Source organism: Pleurodeles waltl, chromosome 4_1 (genome assembly GCF_031143425.1).
Source record: "Pleurodeles waltl isolate 20211129_DDA chromosome 4_1, aPleWal1.hap1.20221129, whole genome shotgun sequence".
Taxonomy (NCBI): domain Eukaryota; kingdom Metazoa; phylum Chordata; class Amphibia; order Caudata; family Salamandridae; genus Pleurodeles; species Pleurodeles waltl.
The window spans coordinates 474,772,440-474,797,777 of record NC_090442.1 but is presented as its reverse complement, the minus strand read 5'-3'; positions in this window follow the sequence as shown (position 1 = coordinate 474,797,777).

The following is a 25,338-nucleotide window of genomic DNA, read 5'->3' as shown; positions in this document are numbered from 1 at the left end:
CCGACCCCTCCCACCCCCCCCCTGTGACGTCAGCGCGCGAGCGCGCGCTGATTTGTCACAGGGGCCTCCCTAGTCGCGCTGGAAGCTCTGCTTCCAGCGCGATTGAAAAAGAAATGCAAAAGCATTTCTTTTTCAATCACTTGGGAGGCCCGGAGGGGCTTCAAAGGGAAGGAAAAGTATTTCCTTCCCTTTGAAGTCCCTCCGAGGGTTTCAAAAGCCGGATTGCTTGCAATCCGGCTTTTGAAACCCCACTAGACACCAGGGATTTTTTTTTTTTTCATTGAAATTGACCAAAGGGAGCGACCCCTTGGGCAAGGGTCGCTCCCAGGGGGGGCATTTTTTTGAAAAGGCCTTTTCTGCCCCCCCTGGGGGCAGATCGGCCTTACTAGGCCGATCTGCCCCCAGGGGGGGCAGAAACCTCTAGGCACCAGGGACCATTTTTTTTTGTTTCATTTTTTTTTATTGAGGTGGGGAGCGACCCCTTAGGCAAGGGTCGCTCCCCTTGGGGGAAAATTATATTTTGGCCATTTCTGCCCCCCCTGGGGGCAGATTGGCCTATTTTGATGAGGCCAATCTGCCCCCAAGGGGGGTAGAAACCACTAGACACCAGGGTTTTTTTATTTTTTATTATTGTTATTGACAAAAGGGAGCGACCCCTTGGGCAAGGGTCGCTCCCAGGGGGGCATATTTTTGGGAAGGCCTTTTCTGCCCCCCCTGGGGGCAGATCGGCCTACTATTAGGCCGATCTGCCCCCAGGGGGGGCAGAAACCTCTAGGCACCAGGGACCATTTTTTTTTTTTGTTTCATTTTATTTTTTTTTGGTGGGGAGCGACCCCTTAGGCAAGGGTCGCTCCCCTTGGGGGAAAATTATATTTTGGCCATTTCTGCCTCCCTTGGGGGCAGATTGGCCTATTTTGATGAGGCCAATCTGCCCCCAAGGGGGGTAGAAACCACTAGACACCAGGGAGTTTTTTCTTTGCGTGAATTTCACGCAAAGGGAGCGACCCCGTAGGCAAGGGTCGCTCCCTGGGGGGGAGGGCAATTTATTTTAGGCCATTTCTGCACCCCCTGGGGGCAGATCGGCCTATTATTAGGCCGATCTGCCCCCAGGGGGGGAAGAAACCTCTAGGCGCCAGGGCAAATTTTTTTTGTGTGTTTTTTTTTTTTGTTCTTTCTTTTTTTTAGAGATGGGGAGCGACCCATCAGGCAAGGGTCGCTCCCCTGGGGGGGCAAATTGTATTTAGACCATTTCTGCCCCCCTGGGGGCAGATTGGCCAATTTTAGGTCAATCTGCCCCCAAGGGGGCAGAAACCACTGGGCACCGGGGATTTGTTTTTTGGCGCCAATGTCACGCAGGGGGAGCGACCCCGTAGGCAAGGGTCGCTCCCGGGGGGGGGGTGGGGGTTGGGGGGGCAAATTTATTTTAGGCCATTTCTGCCCCCCCGGGGGACAGATCGGCCTATTATTAGGCCGAAGTGCCCCCCGGGGGGGGGCAGAACACTGTAGGCGCCAGGGCAATTTTTTTTTTTGTGTTTTTTTTTTTTGTTGTTTCTTTTTTTAGAGATGGGGAGCGACCCATCAGGCAAGGGTCGCTCCCCTGGGGGGGCAAATTGTATTTAGACCATTTCTGCCCCCCTGGGGGCAGATTGGCCAATTTTAGGTCAATCTGCCCCCAAGGGGGCAGAAACCACTAGGCACCGGGGATTTGTTTTTTGGCGCCAATGTCACGCAGGGGGAGCGACCCCGTAGGCAAGGGTCGCTCCCGGGGGGGGATGGGTGTTGGGGGGGCAAATTTATTTTAGGCTATTTCTGCCCCCCCGGGGGGCAGATCGGCCTATTATTAGGCCGATCTGCCCCCGGGGGGGGAGGGGCAGAAACCTCTAGGCGCCAGGGGAATTTTTCTTTTTTTTCTTTTTTTTTTCTTTGTTTTTTTTTTTTAGAGATGGGGAGCGACCCATCAGGCAAAAGTCGCTCCCCTGGGGGACAAATTGTATTTAGACCATTTCTGCCCCCCTGGGGGCAGATTGGCCAATTTTAGGTCAATCTGCCCCCAAGGGGGCAGAAACCACTAGGCACCGGGGATTTGTTTTTTGGCGCCAATGTCACGCAGGGGGAGCGACCCCGTAGGCAAGGGTCGCTCCGGGGGGGGGGGTGGGGGTTGGGGGGGCAAATTTATTTTAGGCCATTTCTGCCCCCCCGGGGGACAGATCGGCCTATTATTAGGCCGAACTGCCCCCCGGGGGGGGGGCAGAACACTCTAGGCGCCAGGGCAATTTTTTTTTTTGTGTTTTTTTTTTTTGTTGTTTCTTTTTTTAGAGATGGGGAGCGACCCATCAGGCAAGGGTCGCTCCCCTGGGGGGGCAAATTGTATTTAGACCATTTCTGCCCCCCTGGGGGCAGATTGGCCAATTTTAGGTCAATCTGCCCCCAAGGGGGCAGAAACCACTAGGCACCGGGGATTTGTTTTTTGGCGCCAATGTCACGCAGGGGGAGCGACCCCGTAGGCAAGGGTCGCTCCCGGGGGGGGGTGGGTGTTGGGGGGGCAAATTTATTTTAGGCTATTTCTGCCCCCCCGGGGGGCAGATCGGCCTATTATTAGGCCGATCTGCCCCCGGGGGGGGGGAGGGGCAGAAACCTCTAGGCGCCAGGGGAATTTTTCTTTTTTTTCTTTTTTTTTTCTTTGTTTTTTTTTTTTAGAGATGGGGAGCGACCCATCAGGCAAAAGTCGCTCCCCTGGGGGACAAATTGTATTTAGGCCATTTCTGCCCCCCTTGGGGGCAGATTGGCTGAGTTTAGGTCAACCTGCCCCCAAGGGGGCAGAAACCACTAGGCATCGGGGATTTGTTTTTTGGTGCCAATGTCACGCAGGGGGAGCGACCCCGTAGGCAAGGGTCGCTCCCGGCGGGGGAGGGTGGGGGTTGGGGGGGCAAATTTATTTTAGGGCATTTCTGCCCCCCCCCCCCTGGGGCCGGCTGAGCTACAGGCCAAACACCACAGGTAGGCACCTTGCAAAAAACACCTCTGTTTTCTGTGAAAAAATATGTTGTGTCCACGTTGTGTTTTGGGCCATTTCCTTTTGTGGGCGCTAGGCCTACCCACAGAAGTGATGTACCATTTTTATCGAGAGACTTAGGGGAACGCTGGGTGGAAGGAAATTTGTGGCTCCTCTCAGATTCCAGAACTTTCTGTCACCGAAATGAGAGGAAAAAGTGTTTTTTGGGCCAAATTTTGATGTTTGCAAAGGATTCTGGGTAACATAACCTGGTCAGATCCCCGCAAGTCACCCCATCTTGGATTCCCCTGGGTTTCTAGTTTTCAAAAATGCACTGGTTTGCTAGGTTTCCTCAGGTGTCGACTGAGCTACAGGCCAAAATCCACAGGTAGGCACTGCTTTTTATAAAAAAATGTGATGTGTCCACGTTGTGTTTTGGGCCCTTTCCTTTCGTGGGCGCTAGTCCTACCCACACAAGTGATGTATCATTTTTATCGGGAGACTTGGGGGAACGCTGGGTAGAAGGAAATTTGTGGCTCCTCTCAGATTCCAGAACTTTCTGCCACAGAAATGTGAGGAACATGTGTATTTTTAGCCAAATTTTGAGGTTTGCAAAGGATTCTGGGTAACAGAACCTGGTCCGAGCCCCGCAAGTCACCCCTCCTTGGATTCCCCTAGGTCTCTAGTTTTCAGAAATGCACAGGTTTGGTAGGTTTCCCTAGGTGCCGGCTGAGCTAGAGGCCAAAATCTACAGGTAGGCACTTCGCAAAAAACACCTCTGTTTTTTTCCAAAATTTAGGATGTGTCCACGTTGCGCTTTGGGGTGTTTCCTGTCGCCGGCGCTAGGCCTACCCACGCAAGTGAGGTATCATTTTTATCGGGAGACTTGGAGGAACGCTGGGTGGAAGGAAATTTGTAGCTCCTCTCAGATTCCAGAACTTTCTGCCACAGAAATGTGAGTAACATGTGTATTTTTAGCCAAATTTTGAGGTTTGCAAAGGATTCTGGGTAACAGAACCTGGTCCGAGCCCCGCAAGTCACCCCTCCTTGGATTCCCCTAGGTCTCTAGTTTTCAGAAATGCACAGGTTTGGTAGGTTTCCCTAGGTGCCGGCTGAGCTAGAGGCCAAAATCTACAGGTAGGCACTTCGCAAAAAACACCTCTGTTTTTTTACAAAATTTAGGATGTGTCCACGTTGCGCTTTGGGGTGTTTCCTGTCGCCGGCGCTAGGCCTACCCACGCAAGTGAGGTATCATTTTTATCGGGAGACTTGGGGGAACGCTGGGTGGAAGGAAATTTGTAGCTCCTCTCAGATTCCAGAACTTTCTGCCACAGAAATGTGAGGGACATGTGTTTTTTTAGCCACATTTTGAGGTTTGCAAAGGATTCTGGGTAACAGAACCTGGTCCGAGCCCCGCAAGTCACCCCTCCTTGGATTCCCCTAGGTCTCTAGTTTTCAGAAATGCACAGGTTTGGTAGGTTTCCCTAGGTGCCGGCTGAGCTAGAGGCCAAAATCTACAGGTAGGCACTTCGCAAAAAACACCTCTGTTTTTTTCCAAAATTTAGGATGTGTCCACGTTGCGCTTTGGGGTGTTTCCTGTCGCCGGTGCTAGGCCTACCCACGCAAGTGAGGTATCATTTTTATCGGGAGACTTGGGGGAACGCTGGGTGGAAGGAAATTTGTAGCTCCTCTCAGATTCCAGAACTTTCTGCCACAGAAATGTGAGGGACATGTGTTTTTTTAGCCAAATTTTGAGGTTTGCAAAGGATTCTGGGTAACAGAACCTGGTCCGAGCCCCGCAAGTCACCCCTCCTTGGATTCCCCTAGGTCTCTAGTTTTCAGAAATGCACAGGTTTGGTAGGTTTCCCTAGGTGGTGGCTGAGCTAGAGGCCAAAATCTACAGGTAGTCACTTTGCTAAAAACAGCTCTGTTTTCTGTGATATGTCCACGTTGTGTTTTGGGGCATATCCTGTCGCGGGCGCTAGGCCTACCCACACAAGTGAGGTATCATTTTTATCGGGAGACGTGGGGGAACGCTGGGTGGAAGGAAATTTGTGGCTCCTCTCAGATTCCAGAACTTTCTGCCACAGAAATGTGAGGAACATGTGTTTTTTTAGCCAAATTTTGAGGTTTGCAAAGGATTCTGGGTAACAGAACCTGGTCCGAGCCACACAAGTCACCCCTCCTTGGATTCCCCTAGGTCTCTAGTTTTCAGAAATGCATAGGTTTGGTAGGTTTCCCTAGGTGGCGGCTGAGCTAGAGGCCAAAATCTACAGGTAGTCACTTTGCTAAAAACAGCTCTGTTTTCTGTGATATGTCCACGTTGTGTTTTGGGGCATATCCTGTCGCGGGCGCTAGGCCTACCCACACAAGTGAGGTATCATTTTTATCGGGAGACGTGGGGGAACGCTGGGTGGAAGGAAATTTGTGGCTCCTCTCAGATTCCAGAACTTTCTGCCACAGAAATGTGAGGAACATGTGTTTTTTTAGCCAAATTTTGAGGTTTGCAAAGGATTCTGGGTAACAGAACCTGGTCCGAGCCACACAAGTCACCCCTCCTTGGATTCCCCTAGGTCTCTAGTTTTCAGAAATGCATAGGTTTGGTAGGTTTCCCTAGGTGGCGGCTGAGCTAGAGGCCAAAATCTACAGGTAGTCACTTTGCTAAAAACAGCTCTGTTTTCTGTGATATGTCCACGTTGTGTTTTGGGGCATATCCTGTCGCGGGCGCTAGGCCTACCCACACAAGTGAGGTATCATTTTTATCGGGAGACATGGGGGAACGCTGGGTGGAAGGAAATTTGTGGCTCCTCTCAGATTCCAGAACTTTCTGCCACAGAAATGTGAGGAACATGTGTTTTTTTAGCCAAATTTTGAGGTTTGCAAAGGATTCTGGGTAACAGAACCTGGTCCGAGCCCCGCAAGTCACCCCTCCTTGGATCCCCCTAGGTCTCTAGTTTTCAGAAATGCACAGGTTTGGTAGGTTTCCCTAGGTGGCGGCTGAGCTAGAGGCCAAAATCTACAGGTAGTCACTTTGCTAAAAACAGCTCTGTTTTCTGTGATGTGTCCACGTTGTGTTTTGGGGCATATCCTGTCGCGGGCGCTAGGCCTACCCAAACAAGTGAGGTATCATTTTTATCGGGAGACTTGGGGGAACATAGAATAGCAAAACAAGTACTATTGCCCCTTGTCTTTCTCTACATTTTTTCCTTCCAAATATAGGAGTGTGTGTAAAAAAGACATCTATTTGAGAAATTCCCTGTAATTCACGTGCTACTATGGTCACCCCGGAATTCAGAGATGTGCAAATAACCACTGCTCCTCAACACCTTATCTTGTGCCCTTTTTGGAAATGCAAAGGTTTTCTTGATAGCAATTTTTTACTCCTTATATTTCAGCAAATGAATTGCTGTATACCCGGTATAGAATGAAAACGCACTGCAGGGTGCAGCTCATTTATTGGCTCTGGGTTCCTCGGGTTCTTGATGAACCTACAAACCCTATATATCCCCGCAACCAGAGGAGTCCAGCAGATGTAACGGTATATTGCTTTCGATAATCTGACATTGCAGGGAAAAGTTACAGAGTAAAACGTAGAGAAAAATTGATGGTTTTTTCATCTCAATTTCAATATTTTTCTTTTTCAGCTGTTATTTTCTGTAGGAAACCCTTGTAGGATCTACACAAATGACCCCTTGCTGAATTCAGAATTTTGTCTACTTTGGTTTCATGACCATTCCGGTCACTGACTGGAAGGAGGCTGAAAGCACAAAAAATTGCACAAATGGGGTATGCCCCAGTAAAATGCCAAAATTGTGTTGAAAAATTGGGTTTTCGGATTCAAGTCTGCCTGTTCCTGAAAGCTGGGAAGCTGCTGAGTTTAGCACCGCAAACCCTTTGTTGATGCCATTTTCAGGGGAAAAACCACAAGCCTTCTTCTGCAGCCACTTTTTCCAATTTTTTTGAAAAAAACAAAATTTTCCCTGTATTTTGGCCAATTTCTTGGCCTCTTTCAGGGGAGCCCACAAAGTCTGGGTACCTCCAGAATCCCTAGGATGTTGGAAAAAAAGGACGCAAATTTGGCTTGGTTAGCTTATGTGGACAAAAAGTTATGCGGGCCTAAGCGCGAACTGCCCCAAATAGGCAAAAAAAGGCCTGGCACAGGAGGGGGAAAAGGCCTGGCAGCGAAGTGGTTAATGAGTGTTGTCATTCTTTTGGTGCTTTACTGCATTGGCACCATGAATGATGGCACTAGTGCAGCAAAGCACAGTGGGGTCCATTGCTAACACTGTAGATGTTACCTTGTCATCTACCTTTAGCTGGCCCAACACGTGTTATTTGTATGGCACAGTCCAAACATTATAGATTGTCAGCCCCACTATTTCATCTTCCCTACATTAGGGACATATCCTTGCATAAGGCATATCTGCCACAGGCATGAGCTGGTGTAAGTATGTACAATGTGGATCAATGCATAATGTGGCACAGGTGAATGAGCAGCTTGGATCCACATGGGCAACATTTTGCAGGATCGTACAGTAACTTTAAGGGCTAGCGACATTGTGCCCGTAGTGCTACAATGATGCCACGTGTGCCAGTTCTTACACATTGAGGTGTCTCTTTATGCGCAACACTAATGATTCACACAACATAGACAACCTTGTTACATGATGAAGTTGGAGCAACTTGTACTGCAGCACAAATGATGATCACAGACATGCCCTATATGTTCTATGAGTTCACTTTTGTGCCCATTCTGGAATGGCGCATGGAGGTGTGTGGGAGTTGTTGTTGGGCCACCCTGTGTGGCTTGCATTCTGCATGCTGCACAGTGAGGCCCTGATTTATTCACATGTGGTGTAGCTCGGTACAGCGGCATTGATAGATGTACCGCACAGCGCTACGATTGAAACGCAGGGATGTGCTATGTCTTCTGGAAGATGACACACCCCTGATTTTCCCACCAATGCTTCCGCAGACTTATTGTCCCTGCACCAATGCAGGCACCATTGTACCATAGTGCAAGGTTGCCTGCGTCGAGGGGATAGATTATTGATATGCAGGAAGGTGTCCCTTCCTGCACATAAACAAGCTCTTATGGCAAGGAGGCATTTCTCTGTGTGCTGTAGGATGCAGCACACATGAGCAGTGCATGGACAGGGTGAGAATGGGAAGCCTATTGCCTTGTTGCGCCATCCTGACACCACCATTGGGGTGGGGTGGTGTTGACTTTAGTCACAGTCTCTGGTGAACATGTTGTCATGGATCAGGGGCAATACCATTTTGCAATAGGTGTTGTTGTGGCACAGCCACAGTAACATTGATTGCACACCCCTTCCAGGCAATGTGCTGCATGTGTGGGGGCCATATTTAAAAGGTGGTGTTAAACCACAGTAAGTGGCTTAAGACCATGTTGTCTAGATGTCAGAGTGCATAGCGCCACAGAGTGTCAATAAAAGTGAAGCTTGAGTGGCAATGGGGCCTTTTGATTCTGGCACTCTGTGTCCCAATGCAACCCTTTTGCATGCATTCAGTGTGTTCTAAGGGCCTACCCTTCTACCATTTGTGAGATTCAAGATAGTCCCCCCTGCAACTTACCCTGCATTTGTGGTAGTTCTTGGTAGTCTGTGCTGTCCTGCGATTCCAGCGACCAGCTCCTCTGGGATAACCCCTGCCACCATTTCCTCCAGGTCATCCAGGTCCTCCTGGGGTGCAGGACTTCCACCTACAGTCTGCAGTGCTGCCTTTCGGTTTCTGGCCAATTTCTCCTTTATTCTGCACTAGCAATCATGCCAGAGTTTCTTGCAATCAGTGAAAGTCCTCTTCACCTCTGTCACGCTGTTGACTTTACCTACTACAGCCTGCCATAGGGCCTCTCTCTTACCAATGGGCAATTTGGAGGTGATGAAGAGCTAGTGTTGGTGCTCTGTCGCGTCTCTGACCAAGATGTCATTCTCCTCCTCACTAAAGTGACACTTCTGTTTCCTTCTCTCCTTCTCAGACTTTTCTGGACCCTCCTGGCTAGTACTTGGCTGAATGGGATCTCTCTATGGTCTCTCCTGGCCTGCATTCTCCATCTTGCTCATGCATGTTTTTTTTACGCTAATGTTGTTAAATATGACGCTAACCCGTTTTGCATCAAAAAAGTGCAGCATAACATTCTAATGGCACTTTTGCAACATTAGCGTCATTTTTACTTACAGCATGTCGCAAGGGTTTGCGTCATTTTGTTGACACTAACCATTCCTTAGCACCACAGTGTGTCATTTTATAAATATGGTGCACGGAGGGTGCTAGGGAATGGCGTTACATTTTTTGATGCGCGTCATTTTTCTTAAATGTGCCCCTAAGTTTTTAACTCATACCCCTTACAATCTGCCAACTAAGGTTGCACAGTTGGCTTGGCGGGCACCCTTACACCTCCTGAAGACCTGTTGGGGGAAAGCTCTGGACTTCTGCACCAAGAGACAAAGGGGGTCATTCTGACCCTGACGGGCGGCGGAGGCCGCCCGCCAGAGTTCCCCCCTCCGAAATACCGCTCTGCGGTCGAAAGACCGCGGAGGGTATTCTAAGTTTTTCCCTGGGCTGGCGGGCGGTCGCCAAAAGACCGCCCGCCAGCCCAGGGAAAAACTCCCTTCCCACGAGGATGCCGGCTCGTAATCGAGCCGGCGGAGTGGGAAGGTGCGACGGGTGCTGTTGCACCCGTCGCGTATTTCACTGTCTGCCAAGCAGACAGTGAAATACTCGTAGGGGCCCTCTTACGGGGGCCCCTGCAGTGCCCATGCCATTGGCATGGGCACTGCAGGGGCCCCCAGGGGCCCCGCGACCCCCCCTACCACCATCCGGTTCCCGGCGGGCGGACCGCCGGGAACTGGATGGCGGTAGGGGGGTCGGAATCCCCTCGGCGGCGCAGCTAGCTGCGCCGCCTTTGAGGATTCAAAAGGGCGGCGGTACACTGGCGGGAGACCGCCAGTGTTGCCGGTCTGACCGCGGCTTTACCGCCACGGTCAGAATGCCCTGCGGGGCACCGCCGGCCTGTCGCCGGTGCTCCCGCCGACCCTGGCCCCTGCGGTCTAAGACCGCCGGGGTCAGAATGACCCCCAAAGTCCAGGATGTATGCTGCCATGTGGAGCCAGGAGAACCAGCTCCCTGTATATTACACTACTTTGAAGGTGCAGAGGTCTGCTGAAGCGTCTCCTGGTGCCTAGAGCTCACCACCAGCAGTAAAATGACCCCAAGATCATCCAGATTGGCTTAACAGGGCCCAATTTATGGTGTTTTCAAGATTGGTGACCTTGACCTTTTTCTGACAATGAAGCCAGTGGGGCTCCGCTGCCGCTCCTAAAATTACCCCAGGGTGACTCAGGGCCTGGGTATCAGCGCAGGATGCTTTTTTTTTATTTTCAGGGAGGGAGCATGTGTGGGACCCCTTCCCAGATTCTCCATTTACCCAGATGATCCCATGCCCCGGGCCACATGTGCAGAGAAGGGGACGGGACTCCATCACCGACTCTCAAAGATGAGGAGAAAGGGAGAACACTGCAACCCCCGCAAGAAGTAGTGGGCTTCTGTCACTCCCCGTGCCTGTGTCTTTGAGGAGCGGTTGGCCAACATGAGTAACGGGATCTCTTCCCACTCAGGAGAAGCTACTGTCTCCTGCAGTCGCACTCGGAAGGGCAGGCAGAGGTGGGTTCTCCCGGCTGCTCCTAAAAAAAGTGGGACCGGGCACCCCACAAACAAAAAAAAACAAAAAAGAGGTGCATGGCATGAGGTCCTGCTCCAAAGGTAATAAAAACCAGCTCCCCCGCAGCATCTGATATTCAATGCTCCTAGCTGGAGCACCCCTTAACGCCCTGTGGGGCTTGTTAATTTGAATACTCTTCTTGCCTTGTGGTAGCACCGGGACATCAGGGGAACCACTAACAAACTTAAGAAATGTTGTAAGGGGACTGTGGAAGGGACAGCAGCCCTGCAGAAGTGAACTTGTACAAGTTACCCTATGTTTGCTGGGTCAAGCAAACCATGACCCTTTTGAATTTTCACTCAATTTTTCAAAGCATTCTCAAGGTTGGAGTTTTTCCTCCAAAGCTGAGAGTGCTGCGTTTTCTAGGGTTAAATCTGTAGCTACATCAAATGTGTCCTGAAGCAGTATAGGTAAGATATATGTAATGATGTTTTTTTTAAGGGCTGAATCTATGATGCATTTTATATGCACAAAAAGTGATGCCATCTAGGGCCTGTTTTTATGATTGCATTTTCATGGTCTGAAAGTATACAAAAAGCATAAAGACACACATTATAATCCTTTTAAAATGCGTTATTGATATAATAATATTGGCAGTGATTACAGATCAAGTGCACATGCTTTATTAACATTACACATGATTATTATTGATAATTGGACTTAAGTACAAAATGATGTCTTCAACATGTAGTTTGTTGATCTTAAACCTTTATCCAAGCTAATAGATTTACTACATATGTTTTAGGACCCATTTGAGAGTCAGAGGTGAATGCGTAATGTCACCTATGGTATTTTCATCTAATGAATATATTTGTAAATTAATGCATAGTATTCAGTAGCGTGTGTAGTAAATGAAGAAGAAGAAGGACTGGCTGGACAATCATTTATTGAGTGTTTTTATTGTGTGCCAGTGAATGTGATCACTAGCCTACACCACCTCCACTGAGAAGGTCTTGGACTGCTTTGTTTCACTACCCTGAGAGAGTTAAGTGCTACAATGTGGAGCTTGTAACCAAGGAAAGGGGAATTGTGGACCTGTTACTTATGCAGGCCACACAACTAATTAGTACAGTAGTAGTTTGTAACAAAAAAATCACTTTGGTAAGTACATTTACATCACTTTTAATCACTCTCTTTTATGAAGTTTGAGAGTATGAGTAAGTTAACCATGCTCCATCTATATGGGTGCGTGAGAGTGATCATATATTTAGTAGATATCTTTCAGTTGAAAGTCTTCCAGTCTGGCTTTGGCGCACAGTATTAAGAAGTACATTATCAAAAAAGATAGGGTCAGCAAGAAATTCTGCTGGTCAAATTCTCTCTTTGTAGTCAGAAGTAGTATGTTCCAGATTTCAGGATTGAATGGTGTACCCCCTATGCCTTCCCTCGTTGTATCAGTGAACATACAATGAGATGACACAAAGGGAATGAAAGTGCTCTCAATAGACCTAAGGCAAAAAATACTTGCTGAGATCAGAGGCAATTACATTGAACATTTAGCACTCTCTCCCTTGAGATTTACAAATTGCAAAAGTGGTATCAGAACACACTACTCTAAAGATCCAGCCTGTTGTTAGAAATGTGTGAGACGGCCTATCTAAAGCCCTGATTACTAGCTGACGTTGAACTGTAATCCCTGATCAGAATTGAATTCTAAGCTGTGTGATAATGCGACCTGTCGTGTCCCTGCAGCCCATACCCTGAAGAAGACCACACAGTGACAGGTAAGAGGATGAGCATGTTTCTTATTTATTCTTCTGCCTGGGTCACACAGTACATGTTGGGATGTCCTTCCTCCACCAGTGCCCAGTATGAAAGTAACTTCCTTGCCCTAATCGGAAGTGGTGTCCGGTGGCCAATCTACTCCTCCCAGTCAGTGGGCAGTGTGTGGGTGGTCCTAGTGCCCACTCCTGCTTATGCCTGTCATTCTGACATCTCCCCCTTTTGTTGACAAATATGCACATTTCCCATATTTGCCTTTGTTGGTGATACCCAGTATGTTCTATGTTCTCCCCGTGCAACCAATACAACAATACATATGGATGTGAAGACAGAGAGAGGGAGAGAGAGAGAGAGAGAGAGAAAGCGAGAGAGAGAGAGAGAGAGAGATATGAAGGTGTCATGATGGTCGACTATTTCGATAGTTGTTCTTCGACTCAGTCATCATACTTCTTCAATCTGTCTTTTGGGCTTCGTGCTCTCTCTCATGTTTGTGTGATCTCTCATTTGTATGCCCTTTTTCTTCTCTTACGTATTCAGCCCGAGGGGGCACTCCCCTGTTGGTGCAACCATTTACGTTAGCCCTCCAGTGCCTGTTCTTGGAGCCTTCTGTCTGGCAGTGGGCAGTGTCACTCCTTCATCCTCATCTAACACCCTGAACTCATAGAAGTGGGAGATGTTTCTGATAATGGAGTAGGGCCCTGCCTCTGCTCTGAACACTGGCCCATTGATAAAGAAGAAAAACCACGGCACATCCCGGAAAGTTGAAAAGTTCCAATTTATTCCTTGTAATGTCCTTAAATGTACCAATGGCATCTGGCCCAATCTGACATCTTGGGATCAGAATCACACGATGACAACAGAATTCATTTTCAAAAGGGCAACAGCCTCAAACGATGACAACAGAATTCATTTTCAAATGGACAACAGCCGACACGTGTTTCGTCTGGGTAGACTTTATCAAGGCTATTGTTAAGATTTTCACTCGATGTTCCAAAATACCAGAAAAAAGTTACTGTTTTATAAGTTGATATAACAATTGAGGAAGAATATGAATGAGGACCATGGTAAGCCTCCAATCCTTCACGCGTTTCTCACTGATTCAGTTGACGGCGTCGCATATGGTAATTGCCCATTGATGTTTGTTATCCTCAGAGGCTGGCTCAAGAAGGGGAGAAACAACTTCACTTCTGCTACATCCACTGGAGGTTCCATTTTGCATAGCGTTTCTATCTTGCTGGGGTCTGGACACATCTCTTTCCGGAAGAATATGTGTCCAAAGAAAACATGTACTCTTTTTCCTAGATCACATTTGTCCCCATTCATTGTCAGGCCAGCCGCCTCTAATTGTTTGCATACTTCCCGCAGTGCCAAGTCCTGGTCATCATTCATGTGACCAAATACCAGGATGCCATCACTGTAATTTAGGCAGTTTTTTACAGGCCAGAGCACTCGTCTCACCATCTCCTGAAATACTTCTGCTGCTGACAACACCTCGAAGCTTAATCACTTGTAACAAAAGAGTCCTAGGTGGGTGGAAAATGTGGTGATGTAGCGCAACTGCGGATCTAGTTCCAGCTGATAGTATCCCTTGAATAAGTCTAACTTGGAGAACAAGCAGGCTCCAGTAAGGCAGCTGATCATGTCATTCAGATGAGGCCCCAGGTGCCATTTCACTTTCCATAGCTGTGTTCGGCATGTGAATGTCAACTCAGATTCTTATTTTCTGCATGTTTTTTTTCGGCACAGCCACAATGGGGGACACCCATGGCTTTGGTCCTTCTGATGTCCTCTATTATCAAGCTCTTCAGTTCTTCTATCTGCGGTTCGAAGTGTCCAGGAACACTGTGGTGATTTTGAGCCACTGTTTTGACTTCTTTGTTGATGTGCAAGGTGACTTGCGTGTCTTGCAGCTTTACAAGCCCTTTGAGGAGTGCAGGGTATTCTCTCAAGATGTTGTAACATTCAGCGGTGTGTTATGTCATGGCTAGGAGGCCCATCACTTGTGCTGTGACTTTGCTGAGCAGAAACAGCACTGGAATGTTTCCCCGTAGGACACACACCTTTTCTTCCACAGACATGTCTCCACAAATTTACCATGTTCATTGCAGGTTCTCATGCACCCCATGTGAACACATCAATCGTGGAGGGCGAAAGTGGAGGCTTGTGCTTCATTTTCTCGTACTCTGACACGCACATGATGTTGCATGTGGCTCCACTGTCGAGTATAAATTGCATTGTTTGATTTCCTACCTGAAGTTCTACCATTGCAGTCTTCTTTATTTATCATTTGTCAATTAGTTGGACTTGTTCAGACTGGCGTTTGTGTGCTTGGGCATCTGACATTTTGAATAGACATTTCTTGGCGTCAAGTGTACTCACGACATCTGAGTCAGTGGAAGAGCTGCAATTGTATGCTTTCACATGCTGTGCGTGTCGACTCGTGGCCACGCATGGGCGGGCATGTCGTCCTCTCTCCACCTTGATGTGTCCACCCATGCAGACGCATGCAAAGTGGTTGTCACGGTTGCATTTCTGACATTTATGTCCAATGGCTGGAAAGGCGCTGACATGCAGGTATTCTAGGCCACAGCGGTAACATGCACATCCGGGTTTCTCCTTCAATGACAATGGTGTCTTGTCATGTCTTTTGCTGCTCCTGGCCACGCGATGAGCCTGTTCTATAGTCCGCACTTTCTCGGTTTCCATTTGGGGGCATGTGATGTGGCCATGGCTTCTGACCGCGCCATGGTCAGTATTTTGTCCAACGTGTACGTTTCCTTCACTATTTTCCTACGGAACCCAGTGGAGTGACATTCTTTGATGATACACAGCCTTATTGCTTCTTCATTGTAAAATTTGTCAAATTTGCAGTAGGTAACTGTGAGAAAACAGGGCTGATTGCAGAGGCCCCATAACTTTTTGCCCCCATTTTCCTCTTTTTGCTGGTGTTTTCCTGACTTTGATGGTGCCCTGGGTACTGCTAACCAGTCCCAGGGCCTGTGCTCTGTGTAAAATCAATATGCAAATTAGGCTAATTATAATTGGCTAAGTTAACCTACCTATAAGTCCCTAGTATATGGTAGGGCATGTAGGTCTAGGGACCACAGCATAGGTGGTGCACACCTAGGTGCACTGCTGAGGTGCCCAGTGTCATTTTAAAAGCAAGCCTGCCTTGCTGGCTGCTTTTAAATTAAAGTTATATGCAAATTCGACTTTGGAATTAAAGGTACTTCCAAAGTCTTAAACTACCTTATTTTTACATATAAGTCACCCCTAAGGTGTGCCCTATGTGCCCCTAGGGCTGGGTGCCATGTAACTATAAGCAGGGACTTTATAAAAATAGATTTATAAGCCCTGGTGAGGTAAAAACAGCCAAATTCGTTTTTCCCTCATTGAAGTAAATGGCCTTCATAGGCTAGAATGGGCAGACTTTATTTTAAATTTTAAAGTCTCCTTAAATGTTACATACCAAGAATTTGGTATCAAATTAATTGTTGTAATAAATCCCACAACTTCCAGTTGTTGGATTTAATATAACTTGTTCAGGTGAAAAGTTTAGACTTTACCTAAAAAGTTGCCAATTTCAGCTCTGCATTGTTTTTGCTGCTGTGCTCTGATTGGCCAGCCTGCAGCAGCTTCTGCCAGGCTGCCTTGATGAGGTGTGAAGTGGCCAGGCTTCACACAAAGGAATGTGCTTGGGGGAGAGAATCTCCCCTCAGCAGATGGTGAGGCAGGAAGGGGAGGGCTGCCAAACTGGTCTTCAAAGGCAGAGAAGGACATTTGCAGCACCCAGCAACACCCCCACATCCTGCAACCCCAGACAATTAGGTGCCCCCTTGATTAGATTAGGAGAGGGCAGGAGTGGGGTGTGTTTATGATTTTTAGCCACACCAGTGGGTGGGCTCAGCCAGATGTAACCTCCAAAAATCAGATTCATCCATGTTTGATTTTTAGAGACTGTTGCCTTCTGGGATGGATTTTTGCCACACTTCCCAGGAAGTGGTCATCACAGGGGGACGACCCTTTCCCTGATTGGAGAACCAGGGCCCCCCTGCTTTTCACCCAGGAGCAAGGATAAAACTGGCAGACCTGCACCCACGCCTCAGATCCCCTCCAGAATTCAACAAGAAAGGAACTAAAGAAGAAGAAGGACTGCCCTGCTGGACCCCTGGCCTGCACCTGGAACCTGCACTCAGAAGGACTGCACCAGCTGCACACTTGGGCTTCACCACAAGAAGGACTTTGCCTGGCTTCAACTGGTTCAAGGAGGGACTCCCTGTTTGCTACAGGTGAAAAATTGCTAACCAGAGTCCCCTGCACCAACTCCTGAAGAAAGCGACCAGCTGACCACTGTCCAGTGGCCAAAAAGGAGTTTGCGGCAGGTGTATTCTGGGAGTTGAAGTCCGCACCCCCCAAGGACCATCACAGAACTTCTGGACCCTTGGGGTGAGCTGTGGACCCCAAAAGAACCTTAAAAGAACATCTGGGTGAAGCCCCAGAAGTTTGGAAAAGATTTGAGAATTTTTGGAAAAAAGCTCCAGAGAGGGACCGACCCGCAGCGGAAATTCTAGCCGGCTTGCCTCAACCGCGACCCGGCCTGACTTCGTGGTTCGTCCCGGTAAAGAAAAACATCCAAAAAAGAGACTAAGTCCGAAGGTAAAATGTTGACCGGGACCTCCCAGCCATCGTATCCGAGAAGGGCTCCATGGACGTCGGATCAAGATCCAGGTTTACCCCGGTCGAAGGATTTTCATCTCGAAAAAACGACTAAGTCCGAAGGTAAAAGTCTCCACCGAGGAAACCCACATCGCGTATCCGGACAAGGGCTCCAGGAGGTCGGATTCAACTGGCAGGTTCGTCCCGGTGAAGAAAAACTTCAAAATAAAGACTAAGTCAGAAGGTAACTTTTTAACCGAGGCCTCCCGCGACCTGTAGCCGAGCAGGGCTCCATCGCGGTCGGCCTGAAAGTTTGACTTTGCCCCGGTCGAGGTGCAACCAGATGACCCGATTGGCGCTTTTTGTTTCTAAGCGCTAGAAAAGTAATAATTCTTTAAAAATTCATATCTCCGGTTCCCCTGAACCGATTTTAATCGTTTTTGTGTCATTTTAAAGATAAATTGGTTTTGGATTTTTAAACTGTTTCCTGTGTTTTATTTAATTACTGTTTTGTGATATTTGAATGCTTTACACTTTGTCTCCTAAGTTAAGCCTTGACGCTCGTTGCCAAGCTACCAAGGGTTGAGCTGGGATTAATTTACTGAGACCTAACTGTACCTATGTGGAGGTTAGTGGCTTGTTGCTAGGTGTAGGTACCTACCTGCCCTACCAATAACCCATTTTCCAACATAATTGGAAGCAGCGACGGGATCCTGTACTTGTGTTCAATATCACGTTACAGTTTTAGGTAAAACAAATTTAAAATCCTTTAAATTGTCCTAGTGCAAACATTGTTTTTAATTTTTAATTTGGATTAATTTCAATTATTGAATTTTTGTAATTTTTCTAAATTCTTGTTTCCAATTTTTGCAAAAAGTTTTTGTTGACACAAAACTAGGGAACCATGGAGCTTGATCTGGCTAGCCTACCCACACTGACAGTAGTCCAGCTTAGGGGGTTGTGTATTGAAAGAGGGTTGCCTGCAACCACTGATCTCAGGAAGCAAATCCTGATCACATCCCTGACAGCATGGGCTGAGGCCCAAGAGGTAGAGTCAGAAGAAGCTCCAGAGGAGGGAGAAAGAAGGGAGGATGCAAGCTCTAACCACTCAGGGGAGGGAAGGCATCTGAGCCTAAGTGAGGATGAGGAAGAACGGTCCTCAGTAAATACAGTCACTAGGGGCAGACCCAAAGCTAGTGGTGGGAAGGGGGTCCTTTCAGGAGGAGAGAACCCATCCATCAGAGAAAGAGAGCTGGAGGCCCAGCCAGCATACATAGCTTTGGAAGCAGACAAGCTGGCCCTAGAAAAGAAAAAGTGGGCATACAAAGAGAAAAGAGAGGGAGGCAGCGATAAAGAAGCTGAGGTGTCCATGGGTGGGGGAGTTTGCCCCAGATTACCCAAGGGGGTAGTTCCTGCTTATGTAGAGGGGGATGACATAGATAAGGGCTGGGGGCCTTTGAGAGGGCACTCCAAATGAGAAGGGTTAGGCCTCAATACTGGGGTTCCCTTTTGTGGGAGTTGGTCCCCAACTCAGGGAGGGATAGGCTTCTGACCTTAAGGGGGGAGGAGGCAGATTCATACCCTAGTATGAAGAGGTGCTTAGCCAAGAAGTTTGGTCTGACCCCAGAGCAATATAGAATGAAGTTCAGGGACACCCAGAAGGTCAGTACCCAGTCTTGGGTTGACTTTGTGGACATTTCACTAAAGGCACTAGAGGGCTGGATTATTGGTAACAAAGTAGATACTTATGAGGGGTTATACAATCTGATCATGAGAGAGCACATCTTGACCAATTGTACCCAAGAAAGGTTATGCCAGCATCTAGTGGACTCTAAGCAGACCAACCCTAGAGAGCTAGGGGAGGCAGCTGATGAGTGGTTGAGAACCACGGTGGTTGTCAAGTCCCAGGGGGGAGACTCCAAGAAGGGGGGGACAGGTCCCCAAAAACCTAAGGAGGGAGGTGGTAAGCCCACCACAGAGACTCCCTCTGTACCCCAGAACCCTAAGAAGGAGGAGAGTAAATCCCACTCCCACTCTGACAAGCAGAGACAGTTAGACCCAGGGTTAAAAAAGCTCTTGGACAGTAGGGCTTGCTTTGACTGTCAGCAGACAGGTCACTTCAGAGGAGATGCAGCCTGTCCAAAGAAGGTGGTTAGCACTGGGCTGTCCAGTGTAGCCATAGAGGAGGATTCCTCAGATGATGAAGTCCTCCTAGCATTGAGCTGGGAGACAGGACCAGATGGTAAGCTGGTGATCCCTGAGGGTGGGAGTAGGCACTTCCACCACATTCAAGTGAATGGGATCCCTACCACTGGCCTGAGAGACACCTGTGCCAGTCACACTATAGTGAGTGACCGGTTAGTGACCCCAGACATGTATGTCCCAGGAAAGACAAAGAAAGTCAGGATAGCCACAGGGGAGGTCACCTCCAAACCTGTAGCCATAGTGCCCCTAGAGAGGGAGGGTATCCTTGACTGGATTAGGGTGGTAGTCAGTGCTGACCTTCCCCTAGATTGTATCCTGGGCAATGACCTCCCAGAGGTGAGTCTGGTCACAGATGGGGTGGTCGCCCAGGGCGCCCCCCCAACCCAAAGTCCTGGGGAGTCAGTCCCTACAGTTAGGAGACAGGGGTCCCCAAGAAAAGGAAAGAAGAAAAGGAAGGGTAGGCCACTCTTAAAGAGAGTTCCAGGGAGCCAAGGGCCTTCTGCCCCAGTAGGGGGGGAGCCCAGAGTTGGCACTGGTGAGGCCTCACCTGACCCCAAGGAAGTCCTGAGTAGTCAGGCAGCTGTCCAGATGCAAGGTGTTGCCCCTGCACTGACAGAAGGGAGAGTGGAAGGAGGGTGTCTGCCACAGGAGGTGGTAGCCCCCCACTCTAGACAGCAAGAGGGGTGCCAGGACCCCAAAGATGCCCCTAAAGCAGCTCAGCCACCTGTCAGTGGAGAGCTTAGGGTGTGGTTCTGGGTACTGACAGCTGTCAGTAGCCTCTGCTGGGTGCTAGCCTTCCTGGCAGCACTGTACTTGGCCTGGGAGGCAGACCCCAGGGCCAATAGCAAAGTAGGCCCCCTGACCCTGTTGGTCATGGTGGGGTTGCTCAAGTGTTGGGTGACCTCTTTGGGTAAGCTAGGTGTTGCCCTAGCAAAGTTTGGAGTAGGGGAGGTGGGCACCTCACTACCCAAGTTGGCAGAGAGAAAGGAGGAAGACCCCCCTAGAGGAAAGTTTCAGTTTGAGTTGGGTCCTTTTACTGTTGGGATGGCTTCACTACCCATAGGGAGTGACCCTGACAGGAGGATATAAGGCAGAGTAGGCCCTGCAAAGGGACAGACAGTTTTCTTCACTGTCTTCCTCGCCTAACAAGCCAGGAAGACTCTCCCAGGGTTGGGCTGAGTCTCCTGGGCGTGTGGGCTGGGGGGGGGGGGGGTTGTGTGAGAAAACAGGGCTGATTGCAGAGGCCCCATAACTTTTTGCCCCCATTTTCCTCTTTTTGCTGGTGTTTTCCTGACTTTGATGGTGCCCTGGGTACTGCTAACCAGTCCCAGGGCCTGTGCTCTGTGTAAAATCAATATGCAAATTAGGCTACTTATAATTGGCTAAGTTAACCTACCTATAAGTCCCTAGTATATGGTAGGGCATGTAGGTTTAGGGACCACAGCATAGGTGGTGCACACCTAGTTGCACTGCTGAGGTGCCCAGTGTCATTTTAAAAGCAAGCCTGCCTTGCTGGCTGCTTTTAAATAATTAAAGTTATATGCAAATTCGACTTTGGAATTAAAGGTACTTCCAAAGTCTTAAACTACCTTATTTTTACACATAAGTCACCCCTAAGGTGTGCCCTATGTGCCCCTAGGGCTGGGTGCCATGTAACTATAAGCAGGGACTTTATAAAAATAGATTTATAAGCCCTGGTGAGGTAAAAACAGCCAAATTTGTTTTTCCCTCATTGAAGTAAATGGCCTTCATAGGCTAGAATGGGCAGACTTTATTTTAAATTTTAAAGTCTCCTTAAATGTTACATACCAAAAATTTGGTATCAAATTAATTGTTGTAATAAATCCCACAACTTCCAGTTGTTGGATTTAATATAACTTGTTCAGGTGAAAAGTTTAGACTTTACCTAAAAAGTTGCCAATTTCAGCTCTGCATTGTTTTTGCTGCTGTGCTCTGATTGGCCAGCCTGCAGCAGCTTCTGCCAGGCTGCCTTGATGAGGTGTGAAGTGGCCAGGCTTCACACAAAGGAATGTGCTTGGGGGAGAGAATCTCCCCTCAGCAGATGGTGAGGCAGGAAGGGGGAGGGCTGCCAAACTGGTCTTCAAAGGCAGAGAAGGACATTTGCAGCACCCAGCAACACCCCCACATCCTGCAACCCCAGACAATTAGGTGCCCCCTTGATTAGATTAGGAGAGGGCAGGAGAGGGGTGTGTTTATGATTTTTAGCCACACCAGTGGGTGGGCTCAGCCAGATGTAACCTCCAAAAATCAGATTCATCCATGTTGGATTTTTAGAGACTGTTGCCTTCTGGGATGGATTTTTGCCACACTTCCCAGGAAGTGGTCATCACAGGGGGACGACCCTGTCCCTGATTGGAGAACCAGGGCCCCCCTGCTTTTCACCCAGGAGCAAGGATAAAACTGGCAGACCTGCACCCACGCCTCAGATCCCCTCCAGAATTCAACAAGAAAGGAACTAAAGAAGAAGAAGGACTGCCCTGCTGGACCCCTGGCCTGCACCTGGAACCTGCACTCAGAAGGACTGCACCAGCTGCACACTTGGGCTTCACCACAAGAAGGACTTTGCCTGGCTTCAACTGGTTCAAGGAGGGACTCCCTGTTTGCTACAGGTGAAAAATTGCTAACCAGAGTCCCCTGCACCAACTCCTGAAGAAAGCGACCAGCTGACCACTGTCCAGTGGCCAAAAAGGAGTTTGCGGCAGGTGCATTCTGGGAGTTGAAGTCCGCACCCCCCAAGGACCATCACAGAACTTCTGGACCCTTGGGGTGAGCTGTGGACCCCAAAAGAACCTTAAAAGAACATCTGGGTGAAGCCCCAGAAGTTTGGAAAAGATTTGAGAATTTTTGGAAAAAAGCTCCAGAGAGGGACCGACCCGCCGCGGAAATTCTAGCCGGCTTGCCTCAACCGCGACCCGGCCTGACTTCGTGGTTCGTCCCGGTAAAGAAAAACATCCAAAAAAGAGACTAAGTCCGAAGGTAAAAAGTTGACCGGGACCTCCCAGCCATCGTATCCGAGAAGGGCTCCATGGACGTCGGATCAAGATCCAGGTTTACCCCGGTCGAAGGATTTTCATCTCGAAAAAACGACTAAGTCCGAAGGTAAAAGTCTCCACCGAGGAAACCCACATCGCGTATCCGGACAAGGGCTCCAGGAGGTCGGATTCAACTGGCAGGTTCGTCCCGGTGAAGAAAAACTTCAAAATAAAGACTAAGTCAGAAGGTAACTTTTTAACCGAGGCCTCCCGCCACCTGTAGCCGAGCAGGGCTCCATCGCGGTCGGCCTGAAAGTTTGACTTTGCCCCGGTCGAGGTGCAACCAGATGACCCGATTGGCGCTTTTTGTTTCTAAGCGCTAGAAAAGTAATAATTCTTTAAAAATTCATATCTCCGGTTCCCCTGAACCGATTTTAATCGTTTTTGTGTCATTTTAAAGATAAATTGGTTTTGGATTTTTAAACTGTTTCCTGTGTTTTATTTAATTACTGTTTTGTGATATTTGAATGCTTTACACTTTGTCTCCTAAGTTAAGCCTTGACGCTCGTTGCCAAGCTACCAAGGGTTGAGCTGGGATTAATTTACTGAGACCTAACTGTACCTATGTGGAGGTTAGTGGCTTGTTGCTAGGTGTAGGTACCTACCTGCCCTACCAATAACCCATTTTCCAACATAATTGGAAGCAGCGACGGGATCCTGTACTTGTGTTCAATATCACGTTACAGTTTTAGGTAAAACAAATTTAAAATCCTTTAAATTGTCCTAGTGCAAACATTGTTTTTAATTTTTAATTTGGATTAATTTCAATTATTGAATTTTTGTAATTTTTCTAAATTCTTGTTTCCAATTTTTGCAAAAAGTTTTTGTTGACACAAAACTAGGGAACCATGGAGCTTGATCTGGCTAGCCTACCCACACTGACAGTAGTCCAGCTTAGGGGGTTGTGTATTGAAAGAGGGTTGCCTGCAACCACTGATCTCAGGAAGCAAATCCTGATCACATCCCTGACAGCATGGGCTGAGGCCCAAGAGGTAGAGTCAGAAGAAGCTCCAGAGGAGGGAGAAAGAAGGGAGGATGCAAGCTCTAACCACTCAGGGGAGGGAAGGCATCTGAGCCTAAGTGAGGATGAGGAAGAACGGTCCTCAGTAAATACAGTCACTAGGGGCAGACCCAAAGCTAGTGGTGGGAAGGGGGTCCTTTCAGGAGGAGAGAACCCATCCATCAGAGAAAGAGAGCTGGAGGCCCAGCCAGCATACATAGCTTTGGAAGCAGACAAGCTGGCCCTAGAAAAGAAAAAGTGGGCATACAAAGAGAAAAGAGAGGGAGGCAGCGATAAAGAAGCTGAGGTGTCCATGGGTGGGGGAGTTTGCCCCAGATTACCCAAGGGGGTAGTTCCTGCTTATGTAGAGGGGGATGACATAGATAAGGGCTGGGGGCCTTTGAGAGGGCACTCCAAATGAGAAGGGTTAGGCCTCAATACTGGGGTTCCCTTTTGTGGGAGTTGGTCCCCAACTCAGGGAGGGATAGGCTTCTGACCTTAAGGGGGGAGGAGGCAGATTCATACCCTAGTATGAAGAGGTGCTTAGCCAAGAAGTTTGGTCTGACCCCAGAGCAATATAGAATGAAGTTCAGGGACACCCAGAAGGTCAGTACCCAGTCTTGGGTTGACTTTGTGGACATTTCACTAAAGGCACTAGAGGGCTGGATTATTGGTAACAAAGTAGATACTTATGAGGGGTTATACAATCTGATCATGAGAGAGCACATCTTGACCAATTGTACCCAAGAAAGGTTATGCCAGCATCTAGTGGACTCTAAGCAGACCAACCCTAGAGAGCTAGGGGAGGCAGCTGATGAGTGGTTGAGAACCACGGTGGTTGTCAAGTCCCAGGGGGGAGACTCCAAGAAGGGGGGGACAGGTCCCCAAAAACCTAAGGAGGGAGGTGGTAAGCCCACCACAGAGACTCCCTCTGTACCCCAGAACCCTAAGAAGGAGGAGAGTAAATCCCACTCCCACTCTGACAAGCAGAGACAGTTAGACCCAGGGTTAAAAAAGCTCTTGGACAGTAGGGCTTGCTTTGACTGTCAGCAGACAGGTCACTTCAGAGGAGATGCAGCCTGTCCAAAGAAGGTGGTTAGCACTGGGCTGTCCAGTGTAGCCATAGAGGAGGATTCCTCAGATGATGAAGTCCTCCTAGCATTGAGCTGGGAGACAGGACCAGATGGTAAGCTGGTGATCCCTGAGGGTGGGAGTAGGCACTTCCACCACATTCAAGTGAATGGGATCCCTACCACTGGCCTGAGAGACACCTGTGCCAGTCACACTATAGTGAGTGACCGGTTAGTGACCCCAGACATGTATGTCCCAGGAAAGACAAAGAAAGTCAGGATAGCCACAGGGGAGGTCACCTCCAAACCTGTAGCCATAGTGCCCCTAGAGAGGGAGGGTATCCTTGACTGGATTAGGGTGGTAGTCAGTGCTGACCTTCCCCTAGATTGTATCCTGGGCAATGACCTCCCAGAGGTGAGTCTGGTCACAGATGGGGTGGTCGCCCAGGGCGCCCCCCCAACCCAAAGTCCTGGGGAGTCAGTCCCTACAGTTAGGAGACAGGGGTCCCCAAGAAAAGGAAAGAAGAAAAGGAAGGGTAGGCCACTCTTAAAGAGAGTTCCAGGGAGCCAAGGGCCTTCTGCCCCAGTAGGGGGGGAGCCCAGAGTTGGCACTGGTGAGGCCTCACCTGACCCCAAGGAAGTCCTGAGTAGTCAGGCAGCTGTCCAGATGCAAGGTGTTGCCCCTGCACTGACAGAAGGGAGAGTGGAAGGAGGGTGTCTGCCACAGGAGGTGGTAGCCCCCCACTCTAGACAGCAAGAGGGGTGCCAGGACCCCAAAGATGCCCCTAAAGCAGCTCAGCCACCTGTCAGTGGAGAGCTTAGGGTGTGGTTCTGGGTACTGACAGCTGTCAGTAGCCTCTGCTGGGTGCTAGCCTTCCTGGCAGCACTGTACTTGGCCT